Consider the following 14,536-nt stretch of genomic DNA (forward strand, 5'->3'; position numbering starts at 1 on the left):
TCCCTGTGGTAATGTTATCCTCCCATACCTTCAGAGACCTGGTCCTTAGCTAATCCTGCAGTGTTATCACTGCAGGATACCCAGCTAGACCAACTCTGTGGTTCCATGAACACCAAGCAGCTTGTCCTTTATAGTCTGTGTTACGTTTTTATGCAACATGCTGCCCCTGGACACCCTCTTCTCTCTGTAGCAAACCCATCACCCATCTGTCCTATATCTGGTTGGTTCGTATTCATCCCTCAAGATAATTCAAATGTCCCCTCCTCTACCTAGACGGCAATGACGCTGTCTTTACTCTTTTGGTTCTAGTTTTGCCTCTTATAATACAAACTTATCTCCATGTACTGTGATGGGAGGTCCTCAGCTAAACTGGGAGAACCATGAGTTGGGAAATCTGTGCCCAGCACAGGACTTGACATAATGTGGGATATTTGGTAAATATTTGTGGAAGGAGAAAATGAAAGAAGATCCATTCTTAGCATAATGATGGATACATGTATTTACTTCTAAAGTGATGCAAGTACTTCAGAAACAATCTGTCAGGTATTTTCATCATAACATTGTCATGGAGAAGTGGGAACTCCCATCTTTAATATTTTTCCCATTTGGATACAAGGTTTATCCCCATCCAGGGTAACAAACTGAGAAAAAGAGAATAGGAATCTCCTTTGGAGAAGAGATGGGTTCAAACTCTCAGCCCAGGTGCAAATTGTATTCATATCTTCATCCTCTGAAGAACATGGGTTACCCTACCCCATCCTATAGTCTAAAATAATATAAAATTTATACTCAACCAAGTGATAGTCACAGGACAATCATCATTTTTTAATTTTAAGAAATAATTTTAGCTTCAGTTGAGTTTCAAACATTTTGTAATATAAGGAAATTCGGTAAATTGCCCAGTGAATGATAGTAACAATAATCTCTTTTGCTTGTATATTCCTTTGCCATTCTTAAAGCAGTTTTATGAACCTGTTTCTGAATACTATTTTCATTAACTATGAGAAAGTAAAGGAATATAAGTTCCGATCTTCATGTGTCCACTAAAATTAATCGTTTGAGCCATGCAGGATAAAGGCTATGGTTTTCGTCTTACAAATCAGAGGCAGGAGGTTGAGGATGTCACACAGGACTATAGAGCATAGGCTTTCCAACTTTGGGGCCACAGCCTTTTTCAAAATAAAGATACTTATTTTACAAAGGGTGAGAAAAATCATTGACAAAATGTCCGTAGGTTAAAGTTACAGTCTGAAGAGCCCGAGTCCAAATATGAGTTACCGTTGCATAATGTAGAAATTTGGGGCCCCTTAGATGTAGACATTAGATAATGCATCTACAAGAAAAAAAAATCCAGAGGTTAAACAATAATCATCATTCATGACAGTAGAAATAAAAGTCCATTGAAATTAACAAAATTGTACAATCTCCAGCGAGAAAAAAATTTGAGCTGTCTTGTACCACTTCTAACTCCGTAAATCTATATTGTCCTCCTTAATGCATCATAGACTCAGAAACAAAGACAGAAATCCAAGGAATCCAGCAATCTTTTTATATCAGAATGAATTAGGAATGTGCTGTGCTTTTAAAATGTACCACTTTATATTAAGAAGCTTAAGGGGTGAATAACAAGCTCATAAAATGTTAATAACTATAATAACCGTAGCTTCAGCAACACCTTTAACAGTGTGGAACTGTCATGGGACCAGAGATTGTAAAATGCCCTTGGGAGGGTAATGGGCACTGGGAAGGCTTGAGTGGACTGATGAGCATTTTAATCCCTGCCTCTCCACCTTAGTCACCTTGGACTCGATGGGATCTAGGCTGTGGCCTGATGCTTTGAAGTCAGTCTCAGGTGCCCTATTATTCCTAAAGAAACAGGTGGAATTACTCAGTACAGGAACAATGAGCTAGAAGTTAAAGCATCTGAGTCATGGTGCTTTCCTGACACCAGCTCACTGGGTGGCTTTCAGAGGTTGGCCTCTCTGAGCCTCAGTATCCATGTCTTTAAAAAATTTCAAAGTACTGTTCATTCACTTACTTTCAACTCTATGAGTTAAATGCCACTATTATCCCTATTTGAAAAATGTTGAAGTCATCTAGTTTAGCTAAGATCATATGGACTGAAAGTCTCAAAGGCTCACTGCCCCCCTCGTGTTGATGTTCTGTGAGGCATTGAGTCAATAGTCAAGGCAAAAACAATGTCTTCAGTTGGAGAGTGTCTTGGAAAATATCTTTTGTGAAAAGAGTATCCTCTTTACTAACTTCTCTAATAAATGTAATTTTTTTAACTTTACCAGCAACTTGTTTGACCCTGAACTATAAAGGTTCAACTTCAGAATGAATCCTCAAAATTGAGATTATGATTCTAAAACAATGTGTCTGACTGGCCCCATGCTACTTTTAGTGGTAATAGAAAACATAAATTTCATAAGATGGTAAAATGAAAACTAGATTTTATCTGTTTTAAAAACATGACAAAGAAATTGCTTTTTGAAGGGTATTTTCTTGCTTAGAATGCAAGAAGTAAAATCTAAAGCTCGGCAAACTGATAGCCATGAAGGGAAGTAAACATCTTTATTCAGGAACCTTTATTCAATATTTAGTCTTTCTTCAGCTTACAAAGCCACACTGCTGGCAGGGGCTTCTCTGCTGGATAGGTATGTACCTGGGAATATTTAGCTCAAAGGGGTCTACTCTGGCTTCCCCAGCTCCACGTGTTAATCTGATTTCTGCCTTATTATTCCCCTCTTCTCTAGCATAAGCCACCTGGTGGTGTTGGTAAGCTTTCCGGCAATGTCTGTAAAAGGCAGTTCAGAGCTAGGTTAGGAACGCTGGCCTGAGATCTGACAGTCCAACCTGGAAACCTCATAAAATACCAGCCCCATGACCTTTGCCAAGCGACTTGACCGTTCCTTACTTTGCTTTATTGGCCTTGCTATCTGGGAGAATAATACTAGTACCTACTTTTCATGGTTGTTTTTAGGATTAAATGAGTTAATCCACCTACTTAGAACAGTGTCTCATACAGAGAAAGCACTTAGATGTGAATTGGTATTATGGAAAGAGTATGCGCACTGGAGCCCAACAGAGCTGGATTTAAGTGCCAACTCTCCCTTTATTAGCTGTGTGGTCATAGGTAAATCGCCTTCCTGCTTTAAACATGAATTTCCTCATTTGTAAATTAAAGCCTCTGTTACTTATCTTGAGGGTTGTTGTAAGCTTTATGTGGGGTACACATAAACTACCTAGCAGGTGACAAAGAGTAGACCTGCAAAGGTAGTGATTCGTGGCTGTGGCTGCAGTATGGATGGGTGGTAGCAGCATTGGGTGGTGGGGACAGTGATGATGGGTTGGGAGTGCTGAAGGTGACTATGGTGTCGGTAGTGATGGTGCCAGTTTTGTTGGCACTGGGAATGGTGGTGGTAGTGGTGTGGTGGCCGAGATAGGGGTGATAGTGGTAACGTCCGAGATGGGGGTGATAGTGGTGGTGGTGGTGGTAAGGATGATATAATTATACATCTATCAACCAGGTAAGAGTTTAAACGCATCCAGGGTGGTAGGTGATTCTTTCTCATGTTGGTGTCATCTATGCTAATAGGCACAGGCATGAAACATGTTAACGGCCTCATGCCAGTCAATGAGAAGTTGAAAGGGCCAGACCTGGGCTGGGTCTGATCCTGCATTACAGATACCCTGAAGCAAGTGGTATTTTGTATTCTATAGTATCCAAAGGGGAATTTAAAACTGGATTTAATGCCAGTCCTCACCAAAGGTCAAGGGTGTTTAGTTCGACCATTGTTGTCCAGGATAAGCTGTATGAGTAGCAACAGGAAAATCCTATGGGAATCATTTCAAAGCAAGTTTCCAGACAGTGATAAGGAGTGCAGGGAATACTTATATATATTAACAGGATGTACACACTTTAAGTATAGCCTGAAGTATCCTCTCACAAGAGAATATATTCTGTTAATGCCCCAAATCATACATGTAAATACTTTGATGAAGGCTTGCATAAAAAGCTCTCAATGTATCAGTTAATAGAATTATTTTGATTAATCATTAACATTATTATCATCATTAGCTGGCCCAGGCAGCTGGGTTGGAATTTAGAACCAAATCCCAATGCCAATTCTATTAGGAACTAGGGAGGCTGGGGGAGTAGTGTCACGACTGGTGAAGACCTTGGAAGCAGAGGCAGCAGCAGCAGCTAACAGGATACTGAGGCACAAGCCCCACCATGCAGACCAGACCATCAAGTTATGGAGTGATGGAAAGCTAAGGCTATGAACACAAGTGCCTGGCTCTTCCCTCCCACCTTGCTTTCATAGGACCACTTGGCAACCCAACCAATCTCAGCCTTCATGCCATTTGTTCTGGCCCTACTATGTACTCCCTGCCCTGACCAGACCTGGCTGGACCTTGGGTTCTGTAATTGAGCAGCACTGGGAAAGCTTAACCAATGTCATAACTTTGCCAAAGAAAAACCAGGGGCTATGACCCAATTCGGGCAGTACCATAGATGTGTCAACTGTTAAGTCAAATGGGAAAACCCAGAAGTATACTGCTAGCTGCAAAGCATTTCCCTTACCACTGAGGAAGGCAAAATCCCTGGCTGCTCCTACAATATTATTTTTTGTCAAAGGTAACAGTCTGAAAAAATAATGGTAACAGATTATGAGCATGCATGCCCCTCTATTTACTCCAAATACATGAGCAGAAATATGATGTGAACCATGAATCTTTTGTGTAAAATACTCTGAAGATATCAGCTATAAAAGTGGGTGTGTGTTTACATATTTATACAAAAACATTTGAACAGAAGGTAGCACCAGTGTTTAAAAACCTTATTAGTCACCAGGGACTTTTTCAAAAATATAAAATTAACTATCTAATGGAAAAAATAGAATTTTATATTATGCATGCTTTTCGAAATTGGCTTTTGGGAGTAATATTATTTCACCTTTAGTTGTTTTCCCCAACCAACCCAATTATCCTTCCACAAATAACATCCCCTGACCTTAAATATTATACTCCCTTTCAATTCATGATTAATGGCTTTAGTGTCTAGACCACAAGTCAGCAAATTGCAGGCTATGGACCATATCTGGCCCCCCACCTGATTTTGGAAATAAAGTGGTTTTTTTGTTTTGTTTTTCTTTTCTTTTTTTGAGATGGAGTTTTGCTCTTGTTGCTCAGGTGGGAGTGCACTGGTGCGATTTCGGCTCACTGCAACCTCCACCCTCTAGTTTCAAGCAATTCTCCTGCCTCAGCCTCCCGAGTACCTGGGATTACAGGCACCCGCCACCACGCCCAGCTAATTTTTGTATTTTTAGTAGAGACGTGGTTTCACCATGTTGGCCAGGCTGGTCTCAAACCCCTGACCTTGTGATCCACCCGCCTCACCCTCCCAAAGTGCTGGGATTACAGGCGTGAGCCATGAAGTCCGGCCCGGAAATAAAGTTATATTTTAACATAGCCATGTTCACTTGTTTACATATTACCTGTGACTGCTTTTGTGCTACAATGGCAAAGCTGAATAGTTGGGACAGAGACTGTATGGCCTATGAAGCATACAATTTTTAATCTCTGGTCCTTTACAGAAAACATTTGTCACATCATGATCTAGACCAATAGTTCTCAACATTGCATATTAGAATCTTGTGGAAGGTTTATAAAATTCCAGGACATAGGTCTTATCCTAAATTAAGTCAATATTTCTGGGGGTGGAACCCCCCAGTATTTTTCAAATCCCTCAAGTCATTATAATGTGCAACCAAGACTGAGCATCGCCACTCTAGACAGCCCCTTATGTTGCTACGGCCTGGAAATCTGGTCCAGTAGAAATGCTGTCTGAGCGTGAGTTTCCTATCTATCAAATGGGATTCAGCACACTTACCTCACAAGTAGGTGCCCAACCTTTGTCATTTTCTATTCCTTAAACAAACTCCAGACAAATAGCTTCTGCTCTTCTAATGTCTTTCTCACAGTTCTGTAAATTTTCATTGCAACAAAGATTAAAGCCCCCAGTAAGCATTGATAGACTCTAACACTGTCCTTTAACATCCGCTATTGGACCTCATCAATGAAGGCTCTCCCAAGGTTTCACTCAGAGTTCTCTGTAGGCAGTCCCCATCATAACACCGACTGTATTGATGGAGGGGACACAGATGGGGACTAGAGAAGTGCCTCCAGGTAGCAGAAGGCAATGAATATTCAAAACATTGTGTATGTAAATGAGAAGACTTATATAATACTAAATGTGATTCTACCTTACAAAGATTTCCTTGTAAACAATGTGTCTATCTTTAGATTATGGACCAGCTAAATCAGTGGGTCTCCAGACTGAGGTAGGGAAGAACAACATTCAGAATCATAACTATGGCATCAGTGCCTATCAGAGAAAACACTTTACACACACCCCATGAGAATCATGAGGACCTAGTTCTACTCCCAGTTCTGCTGTTTCCCATCTGTGGGACTCCCAAGCTGATCAGCTCATGTCCTTGGATTTCAGGGTCTCACATTTTTAAAAATGTGATTATATAGAGTTTGATCACAAAGTTTCTGAAAGCTCAATTTGATGAGTCTGTGCACCTGATTCACTTCTAGTAATCCACCCTATCACCATCCCCTTCTGACCACACCACAGTCCACCCACATACGGAGCCTTTGGCTTATGTGCAGTTGTAGAGCAATCCATTCAATCCTTCACTTGACAAGTTTTCTTCTGACAAGTACTTGAGCCTCTTCTATGATCTGAAGGTTGTTCTCGGTACTGGGGACCCTAAGATAAAAGAGATAAAAATCCTGCCCTCATTGAGCTTACTTTCCTGTGGTTGATGTAATATGCAAATCACTAATAATATCTTGCATTACAGCGTTATTTGATTTTTTCTTTATAGCAATTCAGTACAGTTACTATCCACATTTTATAGATGAGGGAAGGGAATCTTAAAGAGGTTTTAGAGCTTGTCCAAGGTCCCAGGGTAGGGTCTTTAAACTTTGTGCTTTGGATTCCCTAACACAAACATGATCCACCAGGCCTATTGATTCTCCCCTGCCAATAAATATTCCTATCTCTTAGCTGGTAATCTTTAACAGATTAAGGCATTCTATTTCTTATACATAATGGCACATTTCCCAATACATTAAAGAATCATTTCTCTAGGTTGCCGCTAAAGCCTTGGCAGAAAACACAGTGCCAGGGAAAATGGGGATTTAGAGCAAAAACACAAATCTAACAAGTTGAAGCTTACTTTTGGTCCTGTCTCTGACCTTTTCCCAACCTCCTATATTCTGTACTTGAACCATACCACATTGCTTATATGGCAAACTATATTTTCCAAATGCCTGCTCTTCTAGACCCTTGCCAATATTCCATGAAGAGATGTTGTCTGTGGCATCTCCCCTTGTCCTTGTGTGGACCTAGTGACTTTCTCATCTAATAGATTATGGCGGATGTGGTGCTATATGACTTCTGAGACTCTCTTTGCTTTGACTCCTGTCTTCTCCTAGCCTAGATAATCTCCATTTATTTTTAAACATCACTTCACCTGGGAAGACTTATTCAATTTTCCAAGTTTGGGTTTAGTCCTTTCCTCTGGAAGTCTCTTCACATACTTACCGTAGAATGTTATTGTACTGTGTTTAATTGCCTATTGCCCTTTACTAGACTGAAAACACCGTAAACATTGGAGCTGTATCTTGATTGTATCTCCTGCAGCCAGCACAGTACCTGGCACAGTGTGAGCACTTAACAAATGCTTGTCTAGATAATGAATCATGCAAGTACAGGATGAGCAGACACAGTGCAGGAGCAGGTGGTGTGGAGACTTTTGGAATTTAGTTCCTGGCAAGCCTGTTAATTAGTGAGAAATGGAGCAATGTCATCAAAGACTCTAAGGCACATTTAAGCTGCATTAACTGGACTTTAGTACAAACAAGGGAGGTGATAATCCTGTTCTATCAGGTTTTGTTCTAAATACATCTAGAATGTTTATTTTCTGATGACATCTTTAAAAATATTCTTTTTTCATCACTTTTTAAGATAAAAAACTTTATCTTGAACAATAGTTGAAAAAATAAGTCAGATTTTGCCTGGACAATTAAAAGTTCAAGGAGGACTGGAGAGCATCTTCAAATCCCTGGACAGTCGTCCTGATGAGGAAGGAGAAAGCTTGTCCTATTTGATTAATAGGTAATGCCAATGACAGGTGTGACATTACTGGAATATATGATGTTCCATGTACCCTCTAGGAAGAAAGACATGTTTACCTGAATTATAAATGTATAATCTAAAGGATGAACACTTTCACATCTTTAGTGAAACATAGGAAAACCTTCAAATTTAAAAAATATCGTTGTGTGTGTTGAGAATGGTAGAGAGGTGTTTAGCTTTCATATTAAATAAGGCTTATTTTGAGAATGAATGACACTGCAGAGGCAAGAAGTTGGTCTTATGATCCAAGGATGTGTTTGATTTCTGTCCTATGGGAACAGATACAAGGGAAGTGTCCCGATGTCCTTGGGAACACTCACAGACTGAATTTTACCAGTTCCTGAATATCAGCCTTTGTCAGGGTCCTACCAGGCTTCTAAGTGTGAGTGCTCAGTGCATTAAATTATCATCTATAAACCCTCAGTACATTCCTAGTAAAATGACTGCTTATTCAAAAGCAGTTAGGCTTACGAGGTAGACAGATTACCATTAAACCTGAATTTTCCATAGCATTGGCATTGATATAACTTTACTGCAGACACTTCCAGACCTTTCAAACGAAGAAAATAAAGGGGTAAAGGAACTGATGTTTATGGGGTAGGCCTGCTCTGGGTCAGGTACTGTAATTAACACTTCTCCTCACCACACAACTTCCTGAGATGTTAGCTATTAATAGTTCTAGTTCTCAATTGAGGAAATGAAGCTTTCAGAGGTAAAGTCACTCCCCTGGAGCAGCCCAGCTACTAGAGGCTAGAAATGCAACTTGAATCTAGTTCTACGTAACTCCTGTAGCCTGTGTTCTTCTCACACCACCCTGTCCCTTTCTTTCGGCTGGTGAGTTCTGAGAGCAAACTACACTGTGCTTCAGGTAGTATAGACTTCACACTGGGGGAGAGGAATAGAGGAGAAAAGGCACATATACAAATAATGCAATTCAAATAGGAAGTTATGGAATATAAAAAACAACAGGAACCCGGAAGCTAACTTGAGGAAAGAAAATGTTGCTTCCGTGGATGGGAAGATTTTCTTAGAAAAAAAAAAAAGTCTCGAGAAGTGGAAGATGTTTTGAATAAAAATGTGACTTCACAGAGAAAACCTCAACAATCCAAAAAGATATCACCTGGAACCTCTGACTTCTGCTTCTGTCTCCAGAGTGTACCTTTCTTTCTTAATTTCACCTCCTTCTGTGGCTTCATGGGGAACCGGGGCTCAGAATAGGAAGCCAGCTTAAATATTAGACTTGAGATCATATTTTTGAGGATTTTAAATAATATTTATTTTGCAATATTAAAAATATAAAAAATATATATATAATGAATAATAAATACCCCTCCCTTTAAGAAATAAAACATTACCAATACAGTTGAAGCCTTCTGTTTCCATCTCTGATGGCAGTTCCTATTCTCTCATTCAGAGGAAAGTGCTATCCTATATTTGGGATTGATAATATCCACTTATCTATTAATGTAATTGCTACATGTGTGTATATGTAGGTACTTTATTTTTTGTTATAATAAACGGGAAATGGTACTATATTGTGCTATACTTTCTTTTGGTGGTATACAGGAAGATAAATTTGGGTTTTACATGTTGATCTTATATCCAGAAACCATAGTAAATCTTATATTTTCCCTAAAACATATGTTTGTGTGTTTATGCATACATAGTTTTATACATAATATTGTACTGCAGCTTTTTTAAATCAACATTTGTAGCAATCATTTATACCAGTGAGTATAACTATAGTACATTTTTACTTCATTTTGTTACTACATATTATTTCATTGACCAAATATACTGTAATTGATTTGTTCGTTATTTTAAAGGTCATTTCAATTGCTCTTATAGCTTTTTTGTGTTTTAAGTGATGGGTTTTGTTTGTTGCTGACACTCTTATATGTGACTCATTGCTCATCAGTTAGAATTTCTCAGTCTAGGGTATATGCCTCAGAATTTAATTTCTGCATACAAGTTCTTGTTACTCCATATTTTCACCAACACTTAGAATTGGAAGACTTTTTAACTTTGAGCCATCTAGTGGATAAAATCTATCTCAAAGTAGTTTTAATTTGCTTCATTCTGTTTACTATTGAAGTTTAGCATATTTTTATTTTTCTTCATATGTCTCCTGAGAATTGCTTGTTCCTGTTATTTGCTATGTATTACGGAGTCATTCAATAATTTGATGTTTTTAAGCCTTTTTATTTTGTAGGTAATTGTCTTATGGCTTTCAATGTTCTCTTTCGATAAGGGTTTTTTTAATTAAATGCAGTCAAATTTTCCCTCTGATTTATGCATATGTCTAGGTTAATCTTTCAAACACTAGGGTTAAAAAATAATCTTCATTTTCTCCAAAGGCATAAAGTTTACTTTTTTGCATTGGAATTTTTAATCTATCTACAGTTGACTTTCCTATTGCACATGAACTAGGGATCCAATTTCATTGTTTTCCATATGTATGGCCAATTAGCCTTTCACACACAGGTGTAGTAATTGACTTGCTTGTCATTATGTCCTGCATTTCAAATATTCCCTCTGGGATTGCTCTCCTTCACTTAAAGCACATCCTTTACATTTCTCTAGGAAAGGGCTATTGGTAGTCACTCTCTTTCTTGTCTATTTTTAAAAATCATTATTTAACTCTCATTTAAAGATAGCTTTGTTGATTATACAATTCTAGATTGACTATTTTCTCTCAATTCTGAAATATCCTCTTCTGGCATCCATTCTTGTTAAGTTCACCATCTGTCTAGTTATTCTTTTGCTCTTTTATTTTCTGCCCCTCTGGCTACTTTTAAGATTTCCTGTTAGTTTTTAATGTTATACATATTCTTCATGATATATCTGGGTACATATTTTATTCATTAACTTAGAGTTCTTTTGTTTTCTAACTCTGATTTATTTTTAATTAGTTCTGGACCATTCTCAACTGTAAAACAATACCATATTGCCTCTCCCAAATTCTCTTTATTCTCTTCTCTGTGACTACTGTTAAACATATGTTAGCCTTTCTTTTTCTGTTCTTCATGTTCCTTAACTTTTTCATCTTTGTTTTTGTTTATCTGTACTGCACTCTGTATAACTTCTTCAGACATATTTTCCAATTCACTAATAATCCTTTCACTTGAAACTACTCTGCTCTTTCACAAAAATATAGAGAGTTTTTATTATTTGGTTCTTTGTTTATATACTTGTTTGGTTTGGGGTGGTTTTTTAACTAATTATTTTATTTCTGGAAGTTCGACATACAGTTTTACATCATTTAATGATAGGGATGCATTCTGAGAAATGGATCTTTAGGCAGTTTTGTCGTACAAACATCATAGAGTGTACTTATACAAACCTAGATGGCATAGCCTACTACACACTTAGGCTATATGGTACAGCCTACTGCTCCTAGGCTATAAACCTGTACAGTATGTTATTGTACTGTATACTATCAGTGGTTGGAACACAATGGTAAGTATTTATGTATTTAAACATATCTCAACATAGAAAAGGTATAGGAAAAATATGGTATAAAAGATAAAATCTAGTATATCTAGATAGGGCACTTACCATGAATGGAGTTTACAGGACTGGATGGCTCTGGGTGAGTTAGTGAATGAGTCGTGAGTAAATGTGAAGGCCTAGGGCATTACTGTACACTACTGTAAACTTTATGATCACTGTACAATTAGGCTCGGCTAAATTTCTTTTGTATGTTTTCTTCAATAAATTAACCTTAGCTTACTGTAACTTCTTTACTTCGTAAACATTTTAACTTGTTTGACTTTTTGTAATAAACAGTTTAAAACACACTTTGTACAGTTAAACAAAAATTTTTTTGTATGTTTATAAGCTTTTTTCTATTTAAAAATTTTTTTTTTACTTCTTTAATTTTTTTGTGAGAAACTAAGGCATAAGTGGGCACATCAGCCTAGACCTACACAGAGCCAAGATAATTGATATCACCATCTCCCACCACTACATGTTGTTTCAGTGGAAGGTGTTCAGGATCAATACCTGTAATTAGATACCAGTGACTTCGTATTTACCTGTAGTCTCCTATGATAACAATGCCTTCTTCTGGGGTACCTTCTGAAGGACCTTCCTGAAGCTATTTATAATACATATATGAGTAGAAGGAGTACACTCTAAAATAACAATAAAAAGTATAGTATAGTAAATATTAGGCATTAGGAATTTTTCACCTCCATGATACTTTTATGGGACTGCCATTGTATGTGTGGTCCATCGTTGACTGAAAAGTTATGCAACACACTGCATATGGTTCTTTTCAAATACTTTGAATCACTTATATAATCATATTCCAGTCTCATATTTTTATTTCACATTTTATTTTTTAAACATTTCTAATATTCTTATATTCTGTGTAATAATCTCACAATAGATTATTGCAGAAGCGGTGCTATATGACTTCTGAGACCCTCTCCGCTCTGGCTCCTCTACTGTCCTAGCCTGGACAATGCCTATTATTATAATAATTATTATTATTATCATTTGAGATGGCATCTCGCTCTGTCGCCCAGGCTGGAGTGCAGTGGCATGATCTCGGCTCACTGCAACCTCTGCCTCCTGTGTTCAAGCGATTCTTCTGTCTCAACCTTCTGAGTAGCTGGGATTACAGGCAGGCAACACTGCACCTGGTTAACTTTTGTGTTTTTAGTAGAGATGGGATTTCACCATGTTGGCCAGGCTGGTTTTGAACTCTTGACCTCAGGTGATCCACCCACCTTGGCCTCCCAAATTGCTGAGAAGGTGTGAGCCACCATGCCTGACCCCCATTCATTTTTAAACGTGACTTCACCTGGGAAGATTTACTCGATTTTCTAAGTTTGGGTTTAGTCCTTCCCTCTGGGAATCTCTTCACAAACTTACTGTAGAATGTTATCATATTGTGTTTAATTGCCTGTTGCCCTTTCCTAGACTGAAAACACCTTAAATATGAAGTCTCTGGTATCTAATTCTTCCATTTGTGTTCTTCCCATTCTTGATCACTTAGTTTCTCTAAAGCAAATTTACATTTCCACTACTACCAGGAATCCTAAGGCACCACCAACCCAAGATCACTTTTAGGACATTTTATACTTGAGGTTTCACAAACTACACAGCGTAGTTTCAAATTCCAAACCTCCTTGAGGTATGGCCTGTAGTTACATATTCTCAGGGACATTTTTTTTTCTCTACCCTGAGAGCCAATGCCGACACAGAGTTATCCTGTGGCTTTCTTTGGTGGCAGCCTCCACACCCCCACTCACGACTGCCCTTACTGGTGGTGCAGCCTCTGAGGTTCCAGATGTATGTAGGAGTCCTTGGGTCTAATTATGCATCCTTTGTGGCTTTGAAGCCATTAAAACTTAAGACTCTGGATATCTGGTCTTGGGAAATACCTGCAAGCTGACCACTCAGCATTTATTTATCACTCTGGTTTTCTCCCTCTGTATTTGTGTTCTCTGAAAATTTCCTTGTGTGCATATGCAAGAGAGAGTGACTGTAAGTGCCATTTAGTTTGGCCATGAATTTAAAAACTGTTTACTGTTATTAATCCAGTGTCGAGTATTTTTAGAGATTTGAGAAAATCTCACCTATTTTACTGCATGTACCTGTTTGTTTTACTAGCTAAGGTGATTGATTCACTTTTGATATAAACCGGTACTCATAGCACAAAGAGTTTTTAAAAATTAAACAAGAATTTATTTGGTTATTTCTGCATGGCATACATTCTGTCACCTAAAAGAACTCAGCTTTCCAGCTTCACCTAGAAGCTGAAGACATAATATTCTAATAGTAACCCTCACTCAGAATTTGGCATACATGTTTCTTCTGCAGTTAACCTCCCAATCACTTTATATAAGTAGGGCCCCACACATACACATACATCATTATTACCTACCAGCACTCCTCATTTCCTTCATTTTTTTAATATGCTTAAATTATTCATTTTCTTAGTGTTTGTTGCCTCCTCTGGAATGAAATAGGCCATAAGCCACATAAAAGCAGGGATTATAACTGCTTTATTTACCAGCGTTTCACTAGTATCTCAGAGAAGGTATGGCCCGTAGCAAAAACTAAATTGTTAATTAACAGAGTGAATAAATAAGTGAAAAGTTATCTGTTTTATTTTTATCTATCTACTCAGTCTTCTTTGCTAACTCTTTTTCTACATGTTTGTTGAACAAATGAATAAAAGAAAAAGAATGGCTGGGTAGAGGAATCATTAAATAACATGTCCTTCCCTTACCCTTATTTGCCATTTCCAAATAACATATTATAATATAACCTAAACCACAGTCATCTAAACTGTTTCTCCTCTGT

The sequence above is a fragment of the Nomascus leucogenys genome, chromosome 15, assembly GCF_006542625.1.
Source record: "Nomascus leucogenys isolate Asia chromosome 15, Asia_NLE_v1, whole genome shotgun sequence".
NCBI lineage: Eukaryota > Metazoa > Chordata > Mammalia > Primates > Hylobatidae > Nomascus > Nomascus leucogenys.